We start from the raw sequence: 19,176 nt of genomic DNA, 5'->3' as shown, positions 1-19,176 counted from the left end.
GATCAGTTGGCTTAGTGGTAGAATGTCTGCTTGGCCCGATTAGACAAGTAGAATTAGTGGTAGAATGTTTGAGTCCCGGTCAGGGCACACAGGAGAAGTGCCCAGCTGCTTCACCACCCCTCCCTCTATCACTTTTCTCTCTGTCTCTCTTCCCCGCCTGCAGCCATGGCCCGATTGGAGCGAGTTGGCCCCAGGCACTGAGGATGGCTCCATGGCCTCCATCTCAGGCTCTAAAAAGAGCCTGCTGAACAACAAGGTAATGCTCCAGATGGGCAGAGCATCACCCCTTAGTGGGCTTGCCAGGTGGATTCTGGTCAGGGCACATACAGGAGTCTGTCTCTGCCTCCCCTCCTCTCACAGAATAAAATAAAATTAAAAATAAATAAATAAAAAGTTTTCTACATCACAACAGACCACATTTGAATAGAAACTTACATAAAGTTAAGCACAAATAGTCTCTATCTCTAAACTTAAAAGAAATCAGCAAAAGTAGGAAGAAGGAGCTCTAAGGAAACAACTTGGCCTTTTATGTCCTGGTGGATTCCTCAATTCCATTAGATTAGGTGACTCTACGGGGTTTAGCTGTCTGCATTTGGATGACAAATCGGTAAAGCGTGTTGCTGTTGCATTGATGTGGTTACTGACAAGTGGCTGGACCACTATGATGAAACTCCTCAGGCTAGTGGGGCAGAATCACCTTCATACCTTTAAGATGCTGTCTTATTAATTTCTCAGCAAAAAAGATATTTGCAAATTTCCTACTGCTTTCAAAGGAAAGCCTGACGAATAACTTCACAGTTTTAATTAATTAATGAAAGCAGAAAAAGTTACTGGGTTGTTAGTTCTATTTGGATTTCAGCTGCCCATAGGAAAAGGGTAAATGTTTTGGCAAAGGTACAAATCTCAGCAGAACTTGACAGCCCATCAATGAAAACCAACTCTTTCCCAATGGAACAGACATCTCTGACACACAGGTTGGAAAAGGAGAAGGGGAAATTGTTCCTGACAGTGAATTAAGGACAGACCTCTGTCAGGGCGTAGCAAAGAAAGCGTTCAAATTCTCCTGTAACTTCTTGAAGTGCTCAAGTTTCCCTCTTCTTTACTTCTGCCTCGCTGGGCTCGGCATTCCACTGACCTTACTCTGCCTGTTGGGTGTACGGAATTTCCTTCAGTGTTCAGAGGAGCAGGTGTCAGAACAGGGAATGTGGCCCTGGGAGAATGTGAAGGTAATACCATAATAAGGTAAGAAACTCAAGCCCAAGAACCAGTCATTTAAATGCAATCTTGAATCGTAACTACTTCAGGTGAAAGACCATGTCCCTGTGGTCTGCAAGGAAATTTGTCAGACTTCAGGGACAAAAAGCCATCTGTCTCCAAAAGGATGACACCTAAGCCTTCGCAGTAGAATATAACCAAATTCCTCATTCAAAGACAACCATAGGCCCTGGCCGGTTATCTGTCAGTTAAGAGCATCATCCTGAAACAACAAAGTTGTGGGTTCGTTTGCGGGTCAGGACACATATCAAAAGCAACAACAACAACAAAAAAAAAAAAAGAAAGAAAAAAACCCACCCCAGCACGACTGAGTGGAACAAATGCCCTCCCCCTCACTCTCCTTTCTTTTCTGTCTCTCTAAAAATCAATAAAAATTAAGCCCTGGCCAGATAACTCGGTTGGAGCATTGTCCCAGAGTGTGGAGGTTGACAGTTCATTTCCCAGACCAGGGCACATAGAGGAACAGCTTGATGTTCCTGTCTCTCTCTCTTTCCCTGCCTCCCCCCCGCCAAAAAAACCAACAAAAACCAAATAAAAAAGGAAGAAAGGAAGAAAGGAAGGAAAGGAGGAAGGGAGAGAGGGAAAGAGGGAGGGAGGGAGGGAGGGAGGGAGGGAGGGAGGGAGGGAGGGAGGAAGGAAGGAAGGAGTCAACCATAGAAAGCAATCCTTAGCCACCCAAAGACCCACCCCCAAGGAAATACACCATACCCTGTCAGCTATGATGCTACCCTGAGTATTCATTTTCTCAGCCATTCGAACCAAACAACTCTTAAGTTCCCTTACCATTGTTGACATTTTCAGAGCTGGGCAAACAGTAGAGAATTTCAAGTTGCAGAATGTTCACTTCTAGGAGCAAGCAAACCATAAACTGCTCATATATGCAATCAGCACTTTGCAAAATTTTATCAACTGTTTCCCTTTGTTTGGACTGGTAATTGGCTACCTTTTGTTTCCCTCAAAAACTAGAAAATAAAACACATTTTAATAAAATTACTGGGATTACTTTTAACTTTCAATTTTTTAAAGACTGTTGTCCAACGCAAATTTCCTAACTAGAGAATTAACATAACACAAAACAATAATACATATATTTATTCATACAGTTTATCAATTTCTGAGCATTGGGCTAGACCCAGAAATGGGATTCTGAACAGAGAAATTTGGCAGGAAAGAACAAGAAGAGGCAAAGTTTTTTTAAGGATTCTGTGAAGGCCAGGACCCAGCGGGGTGTCACCACAGGAGTCACCACAGGGTTGTTTCGTGGCTGGGTTGTGGCTGCACATAGACAATGGGGCAGCCCTCAGGAGAAGGAGAAGGAAGAGATGCTATGTCCAGGTAACGCAAGTCTCCCACTTCCCAGGGGAGGAGTAGAAAACTGTTGATATATCTCCCTGAATTGGGTGGAGGCCAATCAAGTGAGATGAGCCAAGAGACAAAGCTGGGCCTTCACTTTCGGTTCTGATTTCAAATGCACCATGGGGAGCCGCTGAACTGTCCACGGGAATTTTGAAGTCAGAATCCTGTTTGCCCTGGCCGGTTGGCTCAGTGGTAGAGCATCAGCCTGGCGTGTAGAAGTCCCGGTTCAATTCCTGGCCAAGGCACACAGGAGAGGCGCCCATCTGCTTCTCCACCCCTCCCCCTCTTCTTCCTCTCTGTCTCTCTCTTCCCCTCCCGCAGCCGAGGCTCCATTGGAGCAAAGATGGCCCAGGCGCTGGGGATGGCTCCTTGGCCGCTGCCCCAGGCGCTGGAGTGGCTCTGGTCGCAAAAGAGCGACGCCCCGGAGGGGCAGAGCATCGCCCCCTGGTGGGCAGAGCGTCGCCCCCTGGTGGGCGTGCCGGGTGGATCCCGGTGGGGCGCATGAGGGAGTCTGTCTGTCTCTCCCCGTTTCCAGCTTCAGAAAAATACAAAAAAAAAGAATCCTGTTTAACCATGTTAACAGTGATCAAATGGACAGAACTGACTCCAAGCAGGCAAGGAAGACAGAAAATTGACAATTATTTGACACGTCGGCATTGGATATTAAACAACAGGTAGGATTTCCTATAACTTAAACATTGTGGCGAATACGGTACTTTTTAAAAAGCATGCTATAAAATTCACTTCCAGAAAATGGAGTACATGTAAATTTCTTATGGTGGCTCGCATGCCATGGTGAGCAAAGCAAACTCTAAGCTTGTAAATGCCTCAAAGTTACAAAATCGAAATGGTAAGGATGACCAATCACTGTCAACTAGATTTTAAGCTATAGCCAATCAAATAATTTCCTTTATTTGCTTCTTCTCCATGTGTTTTCCCCCGACACAGGAAGCAAGTGCTTCCTAAAATGTGGTTTTGGAGCTGCCTGAATGGTATTTATTTTGTTCAAATAAATTCGTGATATTTTTCATATGCCTCAGTTTATCTTTTAGCGGCCCTTGATGTGTGTCTGTGAGTTCATTTATCCAGCGCTAATTGCTCAGTCTTGTGCTTCCCTCAATCCCAGTGAGCTCCCAGCCTGATACAGCAGGTGGTTTCCCCCACCGTGCTCGGCTTTCTGCGGCCCTGATTAGCCCCCCAGCGTCTGCTCAGCTTGTCTGGTCTTTCCAAGCGGGCTGTCAGCTTTTCAAGGTATCTTCCCCCGTGAATTAGATTTTCAAGGCCTTTGGTCATGTCTGCTACTTATCTCTGAACTCCTTTCATTCTGCCTACATTTCTCATGAAATGAGATGGTCAGGACTGAATATATTAGTTGGTGAGTAGAACTCAATGAACATACTGCCTCCCAAAATTATGATAGAATTCCTTGGGCTATGCTTTTTAATAAGTCTTTAAAATCCATCTCCCGTTTAAGATTTGAATATCATTTTCGGTCTACTAATAACTTTGATTGCATTTCTGTTCCCTTCATTTTTCCATCTAGTTCAAAAATAGTGAAAATATTTCTCTAGAAGGACTAGCTTCAGTTTTTAATATTTGTATCATTTCAATATGCTTAACTTTAAAATTTGCTATTTTAAAAAGGTGTTTTTCAGCCCTGGCCTGTTGGTTCAGCGGTAGAGCATCAGCCCGGCATGTGGAGGTCCCGCAGTTTGATTCCCAGCCAGGGCACACAGGAGAAGCCCCCATCTGCTTCTCCACCCCTCCCCCTCTACTTCCTCTCTCTCTCTTCCCCTCCCATAGCCAAGGCTCCACTGGAGCAAAGTTGGCCTGGGTGATGAGGATGGCTCCATGGCCTCTGCCTCAGGCGCTAGAATGACTTGAGCAGCAAGGAAGCAATGCCCCAGATGGGCAGAGCATCGCCCCCTGATGGGCATGCTGGGTGGATACTGGTTGGATGCATGCGGGAGTCTGTCTGACTTACTCCCCACTTCTAACTCTGGAAAAATACAAAAAAAAAGAGAGAGAGAGAGAAAAAATAGGTTATTTTAAAATCTGAATATGACCCATATTTTGCCTAAGTGAAAATTACTTTTGAAAAAGTAAAATCTTTAAGGAATATTCTATTTGAAATGATTTTATTTAGAGAGCTCCAGATGAAATCTAGTTATATAAATTCCTACAGATTTCTTTTTAAAAACAGGAAGAAAGGGCTTCAAATTAACCTTTTGCTTTGACACAGCATCAAAACAATAATGTGTTTTGCAATTTACAGTCTTCTAATTCTTTGTCAGGGAAGGAGGCTCTCAAGTGTACCAGATCTAAGAGTTCTCTTCCTGACAATTTAAATTATCAAGTCCATAAAATTTTAGAATCTTTAGGCAATGTGAAATAATCAATAAAAATCATTTTTCAAAGAAGATTGTGAGTCCAAAAGGGATATGGTCTTAATGATTGCTTTACAAATGAGAAAATACTCTATGTGCATTGTAAACATGAAAAAAATTTTCATTGGTTTTGTAAACAATCAACAAACAAGCAAATAAACACCTTCTTTTCCATCCAGGTGATAGAAGGAGGCAGGGCAATGTAATTCACCCAAGTGCAAATGTTTTGCCAAAAGTAAGGAAACACACTTTCATTAAGAAAGATCTTGGCCCTGGCCGGTTGGCTCAGCGGTAGAGCGTCGGCCTAGCGTGCGGAGGACCCGGGTTCGATTCCCGGCCAGGGCACACAGGAGAATCGCCCATTTGCTTCTCCACCCCTCCGCCGCGCCTTCCTCTCTGTCTCTCTCTTCCCCTCCCGCAGCCAAGGCTCCATTGGAGCAAAAATGGCCCGGGCGCTGGGGATGGCTCTGTGGCCTCTGCCTCAGGCGCTGGAGTGGCTCTGGTCGCAACATGGCGACGCCCAGGATGGGCAGAGCGTCGCCCCCTGTTGGGCAGAGCGTCGCCCCTGGTGGGCGTGCTGGGTGGATCCCGGTCGGGCGCATGCGGGAGTCTGTCTGACTGTCTCCCTGTTTCCAGCTTCAGAAATAGCAAAAAAAAAACAAAAAAACAAAAAAAAAACCTGTCAAAAACAAGAAGCTGTGATGTGACAAAGAAAAAAATTGTAATTGCTGGGCCTTAAAAGCTTACAAATTGTGCCCTTTGGGTGCTGAACATAGTATTGATCATCAGTGAATGAGAGAATATATCAGACAAAGGTCTGTCTAAATGGATCTGGCAGGGAATGTTTTTCTTCTTTAAAATAAATAAGTAAATCACAGGTCACTCCTTGCCAAAGAGCAACACTGGTTGATTTCATTTAACTGAGGCAGCTATTCACTTTTCACCTAAAATATTTCAGAATATTCCATGTTCATTCCAAGTGGTAGATCAAGTATAATAAAAATGGATTGAGACCAATCGTCCTCGTTGGGAAGAACTAGGTAGAGAGTAAGATAACTCCTGTGCCTTTGACACAAAGGACATAAGTGGTAATTAGTTTATTCTTCCCACGGATGGATCTGATTTTTCCCCTTTTTATTGATTTATTGGGGTGACACTGATTAACAAAATTATACAAAGTTCCAGGTGCACAGTTCCATAACACATCATCTGGACACTGTATTGTGTGTTCACTCCCCCAAGTAAAGTTTCCATCCATCCATCACCATTTATCCCTCTACACTCTCCTCCGCCCCCCCCCCCCCCCCCCCCCCCGCAATCACCACATTGTTGTCTGTGTCCATGAGATTTTTCTCTTTTTTGTTTCTTGTTCAATCTCTTCACCTCCCCATACTCAGCCCCCGGCCCCCACTCCAACAGCTGTCAGCCTGCTCTGAGTCTGTTTCTATTTTGCTTGTTAGTTCATTTTATTCGTTCGATTCCACATACGAATGAAATCATATCACTTGTCTTTCTCTGACTGGCTAACTTCACTTAGCATAATAATCTCCAGGTCCATCCAAGCAAAAGATAAGATTTCCTTCTTTTTTATGACTGAGTAGTATTCCATTGTATAAGTGTACCATACCTTTTTTTTAATGCATTCATTTGCTGATGGATGCTTGGGCTGCTTCCAAATCTTGGTTATGGTAAATAACAATGCAATGAACATAGAGGTACATATATTTTTCTGTATTAGTGTTTCAGGTTTCTCCAGATAAAGTCCCACATATGGAATCATTGGGTCATAAGGCAGTTCTATTTTTATTTGTTGAGGTCAGTCTCTTTTTTCTGTAATAGCTGTACTGACCTGCATTCCCACCAACAGCACATAGGTGTTCCCTTTCCTTACATCCTCATCAACTCTTGTTGTTTGTTGATTTATTTAAGATAGCCATTCTGACAGGTGTGAGGTGGTATCTCATTGTGGTATAATTTGCAATTCTCTGATGATTAGTGACACTGAACATCTTTTCATGTCTGTTAGCCATCTGTATGCTGTGGAGGCCTCTGGGTCTGAGTCTTTGATTTGTAAAAAAAAAAGAATAGTGAGTATGTCGTGTCTGAGTTAAACTCAAGTATGAGTGCCCAAGAACAGGGACAGGCTCAGACTACCTCATCATCTGCAATGGCAAAAGTAACCCGGTCCTCACCCATTTTCCAGGAGCCATGGAAGCCCCTATAATTCTTATACGGGTATACTCTCTTGGCAATCAATATATATATTTTAATGGAGTATATGTTCATATATTGTTTTTTATAATTGTGTTTTTGGTCTTTATTTGTTACTAATTACTAAGTTTTGAGGGTTCTTTACATAGACTAGATACAATTCCTTAACAAGATAAGTGATATGCAAATATTTTCTCTCAGTCTATGGTTTGGTTTTCTTTTCCTCTGAATGCCTTCCAAAGAGTATAAATTATTAATTTTTATGCAATCCCATTTACAAATTTTTTATGCATCATGCTTTTGGTATTGAATTTAACCAATCTGTGCCTGATCCAAAGTCACAAATGTTTTCCTATGTTTCTTTTTTTTAGAAGTTCTAAGATTTTATATTTAGACCTAGGATTTACTTTGAGTTCATTTTATATATGATGCAAGCTATGAATTATTTTTTTCTTTTTTTTTGCATTTGGATACCTAATGGTTTTACCATTATTTGTAGAAAAGACTATCTTTCTCCAATAAACTGCCTTTGAACTTTGCTGAAAATCAAATTGAACAATATCTATGTGGGTCTATTTCTAGAACTTCCATTATGTTTCATTGCCTACTTCTGTCTTGACAGCACTACCAAATCACCTTGCTTACTGTAGCTTTATAATAATTCTTAAAGTAAAAATGAAAAAGACTGTTGAGAGCAGACATCCTTGCTTTCTTGCTTTGTTCTCAGTCTTAGGGAGAAAGAATTCAACCTATCACTATTAACTATAATGTTACTTACTGCATTTTTTTAAAAATGTAATTTTCTTTTTTTTTAAGATTTTTATTATTATTTATTCAATTTTCAGAGAGGAGAGAGAGAGAGAGACAGAGAGAGAGAGAGACAGAGAGAAAGGGGAGGAGCAGGAAGCATCAACTCCCATATGTGCCTTGACCAGGTAAGTCCAGGGTATCGAACAGGCAACCTCAGTGTCCCAGGTCGATGCTTTATCCCACTGCGCCACCACAGGTCAGGCCACTTGCTGCATTTTGTAGATAGTCTTCATCAAGCTGAATAAGTTCCCCTCTATTCCTTTCTCTGGGCATTTTGATCATGAATGAATGTTTTCAAATGCTTTTTCTGCATTATCTTTTCTCCATTGACTTGAATCGAATGGAATCAAACTGGAATCAATAGCAGGAAGATAAGAGGGAACTCTCCAAGCACTTGGAAACACAGTTCTAAATCAACACACTTCTAAACATTCTATAGGTCCAAGAGGATGCCTCAAGGAAAATCAAAAACTAAATCAAACCAATCATATCACAATGTGTGGGAAAAGCTCAATCAGTGCTGAGCATGAAACATGTAGCACTAAATACTTCCATTAGAAAAGAGAAGAGGTCTCTAATCAAAACAAGATCAAAAGAACCCCAAACAAGCAGAAAGAAGAAATAAAGTAACAGCAAAATCAATGAAATTGAAAACAGAAAAATAATAGAGAATGTCAATGAAATAAAGAGCTGGCCTGCAAAGATGAATAAGATGGAAAACCTCTAACAAGACTTAAAAGTGAAAAAAGAGAAGATACAAATTAAAAATAATAGAATGGAACATTAGGTATCACTACAAACCCTGCAGACCCCAAGGGGATTATAAGGAATATTACCAAGAATTCTATACAAATAAATTTGACAGCTTACATAAAACAAAGCAAATACTGAAAAGCCCATCTACTATCATAACTCACTGTGAAATAGATCATATGAATAGCCCTATATCTATTAAAGAAATTGAATTTGTCATTGAAAACCTCCCAAAAAAGAAATCTCCAGACCCAAATTGTTTCACTAAAGAATTAACGATTCTAACCAATCTTTTACAGAGACAGTAAAAGAGGAGGAAATGCTTCCCAATTCACTCTATGAAGCTATTACCCTGATATCAAAACTTTACAAAGACGGTTCAAAAAGAAAACTACAGACCAATATTCCTCATAAATACAGACTAAAAAAAAAAAAATCCTTAAAATATTAACAAATAGAAGTTAATGATACATAAAAAGAATTCTACATCATGACTAAGCGGGATTTATTCCAGGGATGTAAAGCTGGTTCAATACTTGAAAAATCAGTCAATGCAATCCACACATCAACAGGCTAAAGAAGAAATTACATGTAAATTACATAACCGTCTTGGCCAGAGGTACAACTATATTACAAACCTGAGCAGGCTCTAGAAATACGTCAACAGAAAGGCACTTTAGGGATGGGTTTGGTCTGCTTTGTAAAACTCCTAAGACATCCTAAATTGTCAAGATATTGAGGTTTGTGCTGTTTGCTCTATTGTAGGTTAAAATTACCAACTCACAGATTAAGTCCATTTTTTTTTTTTTTTTTGTATTTTTCCGAAGCTGGAAACGGCAGAGACAGTCAGACAGACTCCCGCATGCGCCCGACCGGGATCCACCCAGCACGCCCACCAGGGGGCGATGCTCTGCCCACCAAGGGGCGATGCTCTGCCCCTCTGGGGCATCGCCCTGTTGCGACCAGAGCCACTCTAGCACCTGGGGCAGAGGCCAAGGAGCCATCCCCAGCGCCCAGGCCATCTTTGCTCCAATGGAGCCTCGGCTGCGGGAGGGGAAGAGAGAGACAGAGAGGAAGGAGAGGGGGAGGGATGGAGAAGCAGATGGGCGCTTCTCCTGTGTGCCCTGGCCGGGAATCGAACCCGGGAGCCCTTGCACGCCAGGCCGACGCTCTACCACTGAGCCAACCGGCCAGGGCCAGATTAAGTCCATTTTTGCATTTTACTGACATAGTAAGCAGGACAAAAGGAAAACGAACAACATTCAATTAAGAGTTAACACTAACTCATTAACTGATAAGACTTGTTTTCAATACAAATCCTAAAGCGCCATTTTTATCAAATTGTAGTGATAGCTGTAGAGCAAACACGGTCTTTCTAATATGACATCTCTTTGAACAGTGTAGAATATCAAGAACACCTTGTCCTAGGAGGACCTAGAACACACAGCTTCCCTTTAGTTTTAATAGCATAACCCGAATGTGAGAAGTTGAGGTGACCAAGAGTGGTAATTAAGTACACATGGGAAGTGGGCAACTTAGGCCACGAAGGTGAAGTATCTAAATTCAACTCTATGTGTAATTTATACAAATATCATTCACCACATCATCCCAGCTCACGCATCAGCTCCTACCCTTCTTCCCTTCCTTTCTTCTCATCCTCCTTCCTTTCTTCCCTCCCTCTCTTTCTCCCTCCCTCCCTTCCTCCTGAACTCTTCCTAAGTTGGTTTTCCCTTCCTCCAATGAAACTATACTATAGAAGTGGACCTCAAATCTCAAGATCTCTCCCATCAGGCTTATTCTGCTAATGGCTGGGCACCAGACGAGTCCTTGCTTTGCCTTGCTGATGGTGTCATCGTCTGGGAAGTAGCGGGAGGAGGAGGTGCATGCCCTGCACCACGGCCGTTTCTGGAACTGCTGGCTCTGCACTAGCGCAGTGCACAGCACACAGCCCTGGGGCAGCCCTTGCACACTGTGATCTTCATGTACGGGAGAGCCTATTAACAAGGTGAAGATGATGATAATGTTGGAAGAATAAAACCAAATCCCTAGGATTCATTGTAGCATGGTCAAAAACGGTCACCGGAACATACTAATAACTAATATATATTGTTTTGTGTCTGACACTTGACTATGAATTTTCCATATTTTATCACATTTAATCCTCCAGTATGACACAGTCTATGATTCCAATTTTACAGATAAGGAAACCGAGGCACAAGGAGGTTAAGTAATTTGCCCAAGTTCACCTAGCACAGTAGACCCTGGAGCCGAGTCACTTAACGACTACACTACAATCTATCTCCCTCAAGAGAGGCCTGATTTTAGAAAATGGTTAGTAAAAGAAATCAGTCTTGTGTCCGAAGACTGAAAAGGAAGTTAGCAGATGTCTAGCAAACATTTAAAGAGAGAAAGAAAGGAATTCTGACTATGCAGTTCTAAGGCATTCTAAAGGGGGAGGAAGAGCTGTCTGAAGATGGTGTTTGCTTAAGAGAACATGTTCACTGTAAAAAAAAAAGAGAGAAAGAGGTGGTTGCGTAGCCAGAGTCACAAGGGACCTATCTGAGGCTAAAGCACAGCCTGACCTGAGACGGAAAAGCCGCAGGACAACTCTAGGGTTTGCACACACTGTGTTCCAAGCAGGAAGGAGGAAAACACATCACTCGCTTCTTGAGGCACGTGGAGTGATACTAATTAGGTTTTCCAAAAAGAACATTCATTACAGCCAGAAAGAGAAGAACAAACAGGATTAAGATGAATAGAAGTCAGAGATAGATAACACTCCAGTAAGTGAACACACACCTTGACACAAATCTTCCTGTGGTTATAAAGGAAGTGAGGATAAGCAGAAATTTTTGCACAATTATATGAATGGAGGAGAGATGTCTGAAGTCTGGGATTAGGTGAATAACATTCTAATTTATCAGGCCGGATGAGGCTTACCACACAACCATTTTGGTGAATTTACAATAGACTTGGAAGATTTCAAGAATAAAATATTTAAAAAAGTATTTCTGAACACTTATAAAAATAAAAGATCAGCCCTGGCCAGTTGGCTCAGCAGTAGAGTGTCGGCCTGGCGTGTGGGGGACCCGGTTCTATTCCTGGCCAGGGCACACAGGAGAAGCGCCCATTTGCTTCTCCACCCCCCCCTCCTTCCTCTCTGTCTCTCTCTTCCCCTCCCGCAGCTAAGGCTCCATTGGAGCAAGGATGGCTCGGGCGCTAGGGATGGCTCCTTGGCCTCTGCCCCAGGCGCTAGAGTGGCTCTGGTCGCGGCAGAGCGACACCCCGGAGGGGCAGAGCATTGCCCCCTGGTGGGCAGAGCGTTGCCCCTGGTGGGCGTGCCGGGTGGATCCCAGTTGAGCGCATGCGTGAGTCTGTCTGGCTGTCTCTCCCCGTTTCCAGCTTCAGAAAAAAAAAAAAATAAATAAATAAAAGATCTTCATCAAAAGTCAGCCGGGATTCAAGTGAGGAAAGAAGCCCAAAATGTTACCATTTTCCATTTTGAAGGTGTTGCTAGTATTTTATTCCCAGCAAAAAATTTCACAAGATGTCATATTATCTTTGTGGTAAACAGGAAAAACATGGGGAAAGTGATACACTGTGGTGCATTCCTGACTTTATGCACCTGTTCAGAGTTCTGATTCCCGGAGTCGCCTCGTGCTGGGTCTGTAAGCTTCTCCTCCTCCTCGGTTTGGGTCCACCTACATTTCCAGCCCCATGGCCGAGGACGCAGAAGAAATACTTCTTTGTCATGACAGCAACAGAGTAGCACATGCTTCACATTCTAAAGGACAGAATCAGGAACCAACAAATTCTAGACAGGCTGTAACAAGGCCAAAACAACAATTAGATGAGACTTCTGTAAGATCTTGAATTGACACTTAAAACTGTACAAATGCTGATGAGGATAGATTTTTAACAGCACTGAATAAACTTAAGAGCTTTAATTGACTAACTGCTCAACATGAATTAACACTCTAAATATGGTCTGGTTATCATCAGTCAATGTAGCTACAAGTAGCATCAACGGGAGGGAGTTCGACAGATGTCTACCTTCCCCGATGAGAGGTCTGAACACAGGACAAGGAATGTCAGCCTCATGGAACAGTTTCAGGTCCAGGAAGATCTCTGATGATCAGAGCTGTGAGGAAGTGAGTTTCCTGTGGCTGGGTACTCTCAGGCAGTAGCTAGGACTGACTGGTGGGAATGCTATCAAGGATGTTCTGCTGTTCGATGCCCCAGGGTTATGGACATCCATAACTTACCTAGTGGATGGTGATGCTAGGCAACCTCTGAGTTTCCAACCAGTTTCAAAACAGTTAGCTTTTACTCTGGAAGCTTTCTAGCACCTTTTCGTGTTGTCTCCTGAGCTACTTCCTAGGAGGTCCCTGCTGCCGGCCCGTACTCTCCTTCCTGGATGGAGTCACTGCATCCTGGGGGAGCAGGATGTTCCTGTCCTTTGGGTTCAAAGACTCCTGACAATACCTGCCTCCTTGTCACTTCCCACCTCCAAGCAGATGTGCTGTGGATTCCCCTAAGTCAGGGCAAGAAAGAATTGCTTGTCTATTTTGTTACCTGTTATTACAATTTTAGGGTGATGCTGTCCTTGCTGAATCTTCCCATTTCAAGCAGTCCAATTATATTATTTATATACTGTCCCTGAAGCTTTGAGATCAACAGATCATGGCATCACCTGTTCAGTACCCACCCGTGCCAACCCTGCACAATCCTCTGCCACCATCATTTTTTTTTTCCTAATCATCTCTCCCCAAATTTCCTCTTCATATTCTCCTGAAGATGGAATCTAAAAGTGGAAAGAGCAAAAGGAATAGTCAAAGGAAAAAGAGAAGTAGTTTAGCCTTTAACAGAAGACAAACATCTATTATGGCTTTAAAAAAACCAACCAACCAAAACCCCAAGATGCCTAAAACGATAAGAGCCAAGTTCCTATGATAATGGTCAAAGAGCAGCCAAACAACATTTCAAATTTCCAATATGTTGAAAACCCCTCTATTATTCTCAATGAGATCAATGGAACCTTAATGGTAAAGATCATCTTAGCATTTCTTTACAAGATGGGTAGAAAAGCACTTAAACCAGCTTCCAACTCGTGAGCTTTTAAAGATGAAGACAACGTACTTAGCGAAAGAAGTACACCACGTATGGCCAAATCTCAGTCCCTGGGTGTGCACTAATTAGAACCCCACTTAGAATTTTATTACTGATACACACTTAAATCTCAGGGACAAAACTGCAATTAGTGTGCTTGCAACAAGCCTTGTACCAAAGATTGATGGCTCAGAAGAGATAACTGATGGACTTCAGCCCAAATAAATTTTAAAAGAGCCATCCTATTATCTGAAGAAACAGAGAGCAGGGAGTACATTTGTCTAGTCAGTGAAGCTGGGGGTGCAGGGAGATGTGGGAACACATGGGCCGGGAGAGGAAAACACCAGGTCCTTGTATTTATAAATGTATAAACTACAGAGAATTCTACTGAAAGAATTGCAAGTACTCCCCTGACAGCCGTAAGATACTGATAAATGGCAGGGCTGGGTCTCCCTTAATGTCTTTCCTTTGCTTCTTCCTAGTGTCCAAGGGCTGTTTTTCCTACCTCAACCCTCACAAAAGCTGAAATAAGGAGTCTAAAAAACTGCTGACCTAAATGTGGGGAAAAATCATGCCCACTTGCAGAACTTGTTCCGGAAACGTAAGACTGGGGCTAGAGAATGGGGCTGTGGAGGGGTGACCGAGAGGAGAGGGGGAGGCACGGAGAGAGCAGCGCAGAGAAGGGAAGAGGCAATTCTGCCACGCGGACGAGCAGAGGGGACTCAGCGCCCCCAGCACGGGCATTTCCATCACCTGTCGGCCACCCACCACTGAACAGTCCCAGACTCACACCCCTGAAGGGACATTGGGAGGACTGGCCATCTTGTCATAGAGAAGAGGACAAAGAGAAGACTTCTCCACTTGGAATTTCCTTAAAAATTCATTAATGGTGTAAACAGATTCTCACTTCCCCAAATCAGGGGACATCATTCACCTGCAACTGGCTCTGCTACTCAGTCCGGAGGTGCTCAGAATGTCAGGAGCCCCACTGAGGAGCAGCGTGCTTTCTGCCTTGTGCCAACTGAGCCCTCGGGACAGAGGCAGGTGTACAGCCAAGGAACCGACGCAGGCCAGCCAGGTTCCGAAGAAGTGCGAAGAGGTCCACCAGGGGCCGAGACAAGGACCAGGCAGTGGCGGGAAAAGCACTGGATTCAAGTTCTGGTTCTACCGCTGCCAGTGTGACCTGGGAAAGATTGCTGCAGCCCCCTGTTCAATTCATTATCAGTCACAGCAGCAAAAACATGTAAAGAACCAAAATGTCCTTTGACAGATGACTGGATAAAGAAGATGTACATTATACTATGAAATACTACTCAGCCATAAGAATGAAATACTACCATTTGTGACAACATGGATGGACCTTGAGAATATTATGCTAACCAAAATAAGTGAGCAAAAGCTAAGATTCATGTGATTTCACTCATATGTGGTATATAAAACTGAAACTCAGAGACAGACTATCATATAGTGGTAACCAGAGGGAAGGAGGGGAGGATGGTAAACAGTAAAGGGAACCACAAATATGGTGACGGATGATTTGACTTCAGGTGGTGGGCACACAATGCAATATACAAATCATGTATTATAGAAATGTACACTTGAAACCTATATAATCTCACTAAATAATGTCATCACAATACATTTTTTTTTTTTTTTTTTTTGTATTTTTCTGAAGCTGGAAACGGGGAGGCAGTCAGACAGACTCCCGCAAGCGCCCGACCAGGATCCACCCGGCACGCTCAATAGGGGGTGATGTTCTGCCCATTTGGGGTGTCGCTCTGTTGCGACCAGAGCCAGTCTAGCACCTGAGGCAGAGGCCACAGAGCCATCCCCAGAGCCTGGGCCATCCTTGCTCCAATGGAGCCTCAGCTGCGGGAGGGGAAGAGAGAAACAGAGAGGAAGGAGAGGGGAAGGGGTGGAGAAGCAGATGGGCGCTTCTCCTGTGTGCCCTGGCCGGGAATCGAACCCAGGACTCCTGCATGCCAGACCGATGCTCTACCACTGAGCCAACCGGCCAGGGCCAATACATTTAATTTTTAAAAAAGAATAAAGCACAGGCTGCTGACCAAGAAAACCCCTGCTGTGGATTAAACAGTTCAGGTCTGTGTGAAAAAAAAATCCCTTAAGGAGCAAGTTTAGAAATCCTTACAAGGGCAGAGATTTCTCGGTTTTGAGATCAAGTGATCACTAAAGTAACTGCTTAAAAAAATGTTTCTCCATCAGAAACAAAGCAAAAATGTTCTGAGTAAGTCATATTTTTAATTAAAATCACAGAGGGAGACTAGTTATCCTTCTTCCCCAAGGTCCCTGCCCCAACATCCCTACCAAGTGAAAGAGAATATTTAGTTGTGGTTTTGTTTTCAAATTCTAAAAAAATGGTGCAAGTCTACCTAGCAATATTCACAAAAGGACGTACTGATCAAGAAAATTACCAGAGCTAATGAAATACTGTCCTCTGTTCACTTTGAATGAGTGAAGAATTTTCACGGTTGAAATCTGACATGCTTTGTCCTTGCACGGAGTTGGGCAGCATCAACTTTTCATGGTCTTTAAATTTTTGTGGGTGAAAAGAATTGAGCAAGTATTTTTCATACTTAAAAAATCTGTAAAAAGCTGTGCAGATCTTAATATTTACAAAACTTCCTCAGAATAGTTTTGTCATTAGTCACTGTCAATAGTTCAAACTAACACTTTGTTAACTGCTGAGTCTGTAATCAAATTATTCCAAAGGATATCATATAAAAATACTTTTCCCATGGGCCACTTCTTTTTTGCTCTGAGCACAACTTATATTCCATCTCTAGGTCCAATTTTTCATTACAAAAGATAACTGTGCTTTCAAAGTAAATTGAGTTATAAGCCTTTTTTTGTTTGTTTGTTTTTTTTGTTGTTTTTTTTTCTGAAGTTAGAAGCCAGGAGGCAGAGAGACAAACTCCTGCAAGCACCCAACCTGAATCCACCCAGTATACCCACTAGGGGCGATGCTCTGCCCATCTGCGGTGTTGCTCTGTTGCAACTGGAGCTGTTCTAGCACCTGAGGCGGAAGCCACGGAGCCATCCTCAGCACCCAGGCCAACTTTGCTCCAATGGAGCCCTGGCTGCAGGAGGGGAAGAGAGAGACAGAGAGAAAAAGGAGGGGGAAGGGTGGAGAAGCAGATGGGTGCTTCTCCTGTGTGCCCTGACCAGAAATCAAACCCGGGACTTCCACATGAAGGGCCGACCCTCTACCACTGAGCCAACCAGCCAGGGTGGAATTAAAGCCCTTTTTTTTTTTTTGCATTTTTCTGAAGCTGGAAACAGGGAGAGACAGTCAGACAGACTCCCGCATGCGCCCGACCGGGATCCACCCGACACGCCCACCAGGAGGTGATGCTCTGCCCACCAGGGGGCAATGCTCTGCCCATCCTGGGGGTCACCATGTTGCGACCAGAGCCACTCTAGCACCTGAGGTAGAGGCCAAGGAGCCATCCCCAGAGCCCGGGCCATTTTTGCTCCAATGGAGCCTCAGCTGCGGGAGGGGAAGAGAGAGACAGAGAGGAAGGCGCGGAGGAGGGGTGGAGAAGCAAATGGGCGCTTCTCCTGTGTGCCCTGGCCAGGAATCGAACCCGGGTCCTCCGCACGCTAGGCCGACGCTCTACCGCTGAGCCAACCGGCCAGGGCCATTAAAGCCTTTTTTATAATCACAGTCTAGTGAGTGAATAATGAAATCTAACTTAAAGTTACTTAATTTAATTAAAAAGTTACAGTTTAGCACTTAGCTAAATAGGAACTTTACCCCATTCTGGCTTCAAGAGAAATTCTATTTCATTTTTTAAGTTCAGTAAATGAGGTGATTAGTCCAAGCGAACTTATAAGGTCTCTATAGGTTTCACAAACTGAAGCAAACTAGTTCACTTGAAGTATTACGTATCTTTAATGTGAGACAATGTCGTGATGGCAATAAGCATTCTTTCACAGGGAATAAACTGCCATGCTCTCCTATCAACTTATAATCTTGACTTCTACAAGACACTTTCATACAAAATATCTAAGTTAAGGAAAACTTAGACACACAAAAAAATTTTTTTTAACAGTCAAGTTTTTGAAATATGTATAATTCCATTGACGTTCTCAAGCTTTTCAATTCTATTTATCTTAAAATCAGTCTCACAAAATGTTATATGATTATAATTCAATATCACTGCATAAAGTATTTAAAAAATGTCTATTAGGTAATTTCATGATTCATATCTCCTGTTATAGTTTTGATTTAAAAGAAATCAAAACTATAAGTGCATTAAAAAAGCACTTATTAGGCTACTTTTTAATGCACAAAATACTTTTGCAAAAAGCATCAAAACATCTATCATTTTTATTTTGAAGACGAAGACTCAAAGTATGGGCAGGTTTAAAAGGTCTGTCTGACTGTTAATTCGTCACCCTGGACAACACCCTACCAGGCAGACAGCTGCTGTTCATAATATCTAGAGTGAACTAAAGTAAAAAATTAAAGGAAGACAACTATACAATCCATGTAAAAAAGACAAAATAAGCAGCTCCTAATAGACTGAGAAATGAATGAGAATGGCTAGCTCTTTATGTGCTAGCTGAGTATGACAGGAAACACAGGACCAAGCTTCTTTCACGCCTGTTTACTTCAAGGGGCTGTACACAGATAATGGCTATGAGCAGAAGCGACCTTCCAAGTTCACGTCTAGTTCCACACACAACATACTGTACTGTGCTATCTGTGGATGGCTGCAGGCACTGATGGACAATGAGTGACAATCATCCCCTTATCACCTCCATGCTGGGTCACCCTTTGCCACCACTTCAGCATCTCTGCTCCCAAAAGACTCACAGGGCACAAGGCACATTTCTCATGAGATGCTTCAGGATTCTGTGAGCTACTCACATTCTAGGTCATGTCCAGAAATCCTGGACCAACACCATGTGAGCTTAGATATCTTCTACTCTCCAGTCAGAAAGAACATGCAAAAAACTCCTTATCAGAGAGCCGGCAGGAGTACTTGGAAAATTTTCCTGTCTCATATACTATGTTGGGAGAAAACCCTGACTTCAAAGTTAAGTTTAGAGGAATACTACACAACTACTGAGTTCCAAAGTTTATCACTGGCTAAACTCACAATATTTTACATCTGTCATACAAAGCGAATAGTTAAGAAAGGTGAACAGCCCTGGCCGGTTGGCTCAGTGGTAGAGCATCGGCCTGGCGTGCAGGAGTCCCTGGTTCGATTCCCGGCCAGGGTACACAGGAGAAGCTCCCATCTGCTTC

The sequence above is a fragment of the Saccopteryx bilineata genome, chromosome 7 (genome assembly GCF_036850765.1).
Source record: "Saccopteryx bilineata isolate mSacBil1 chromosome 7, mSacBil1_pri_phased_curated, whole genome shotgun sequence".
Lineage (NCBI taxonomy): Eukaryota > Metazoa > Chordata > Mammalia > Chiroptera > Emballonuridae > Saccopteryx > Saccopteryx bilineata.
Note: the sequence above shows the minus strand (reverse complement) of the source record.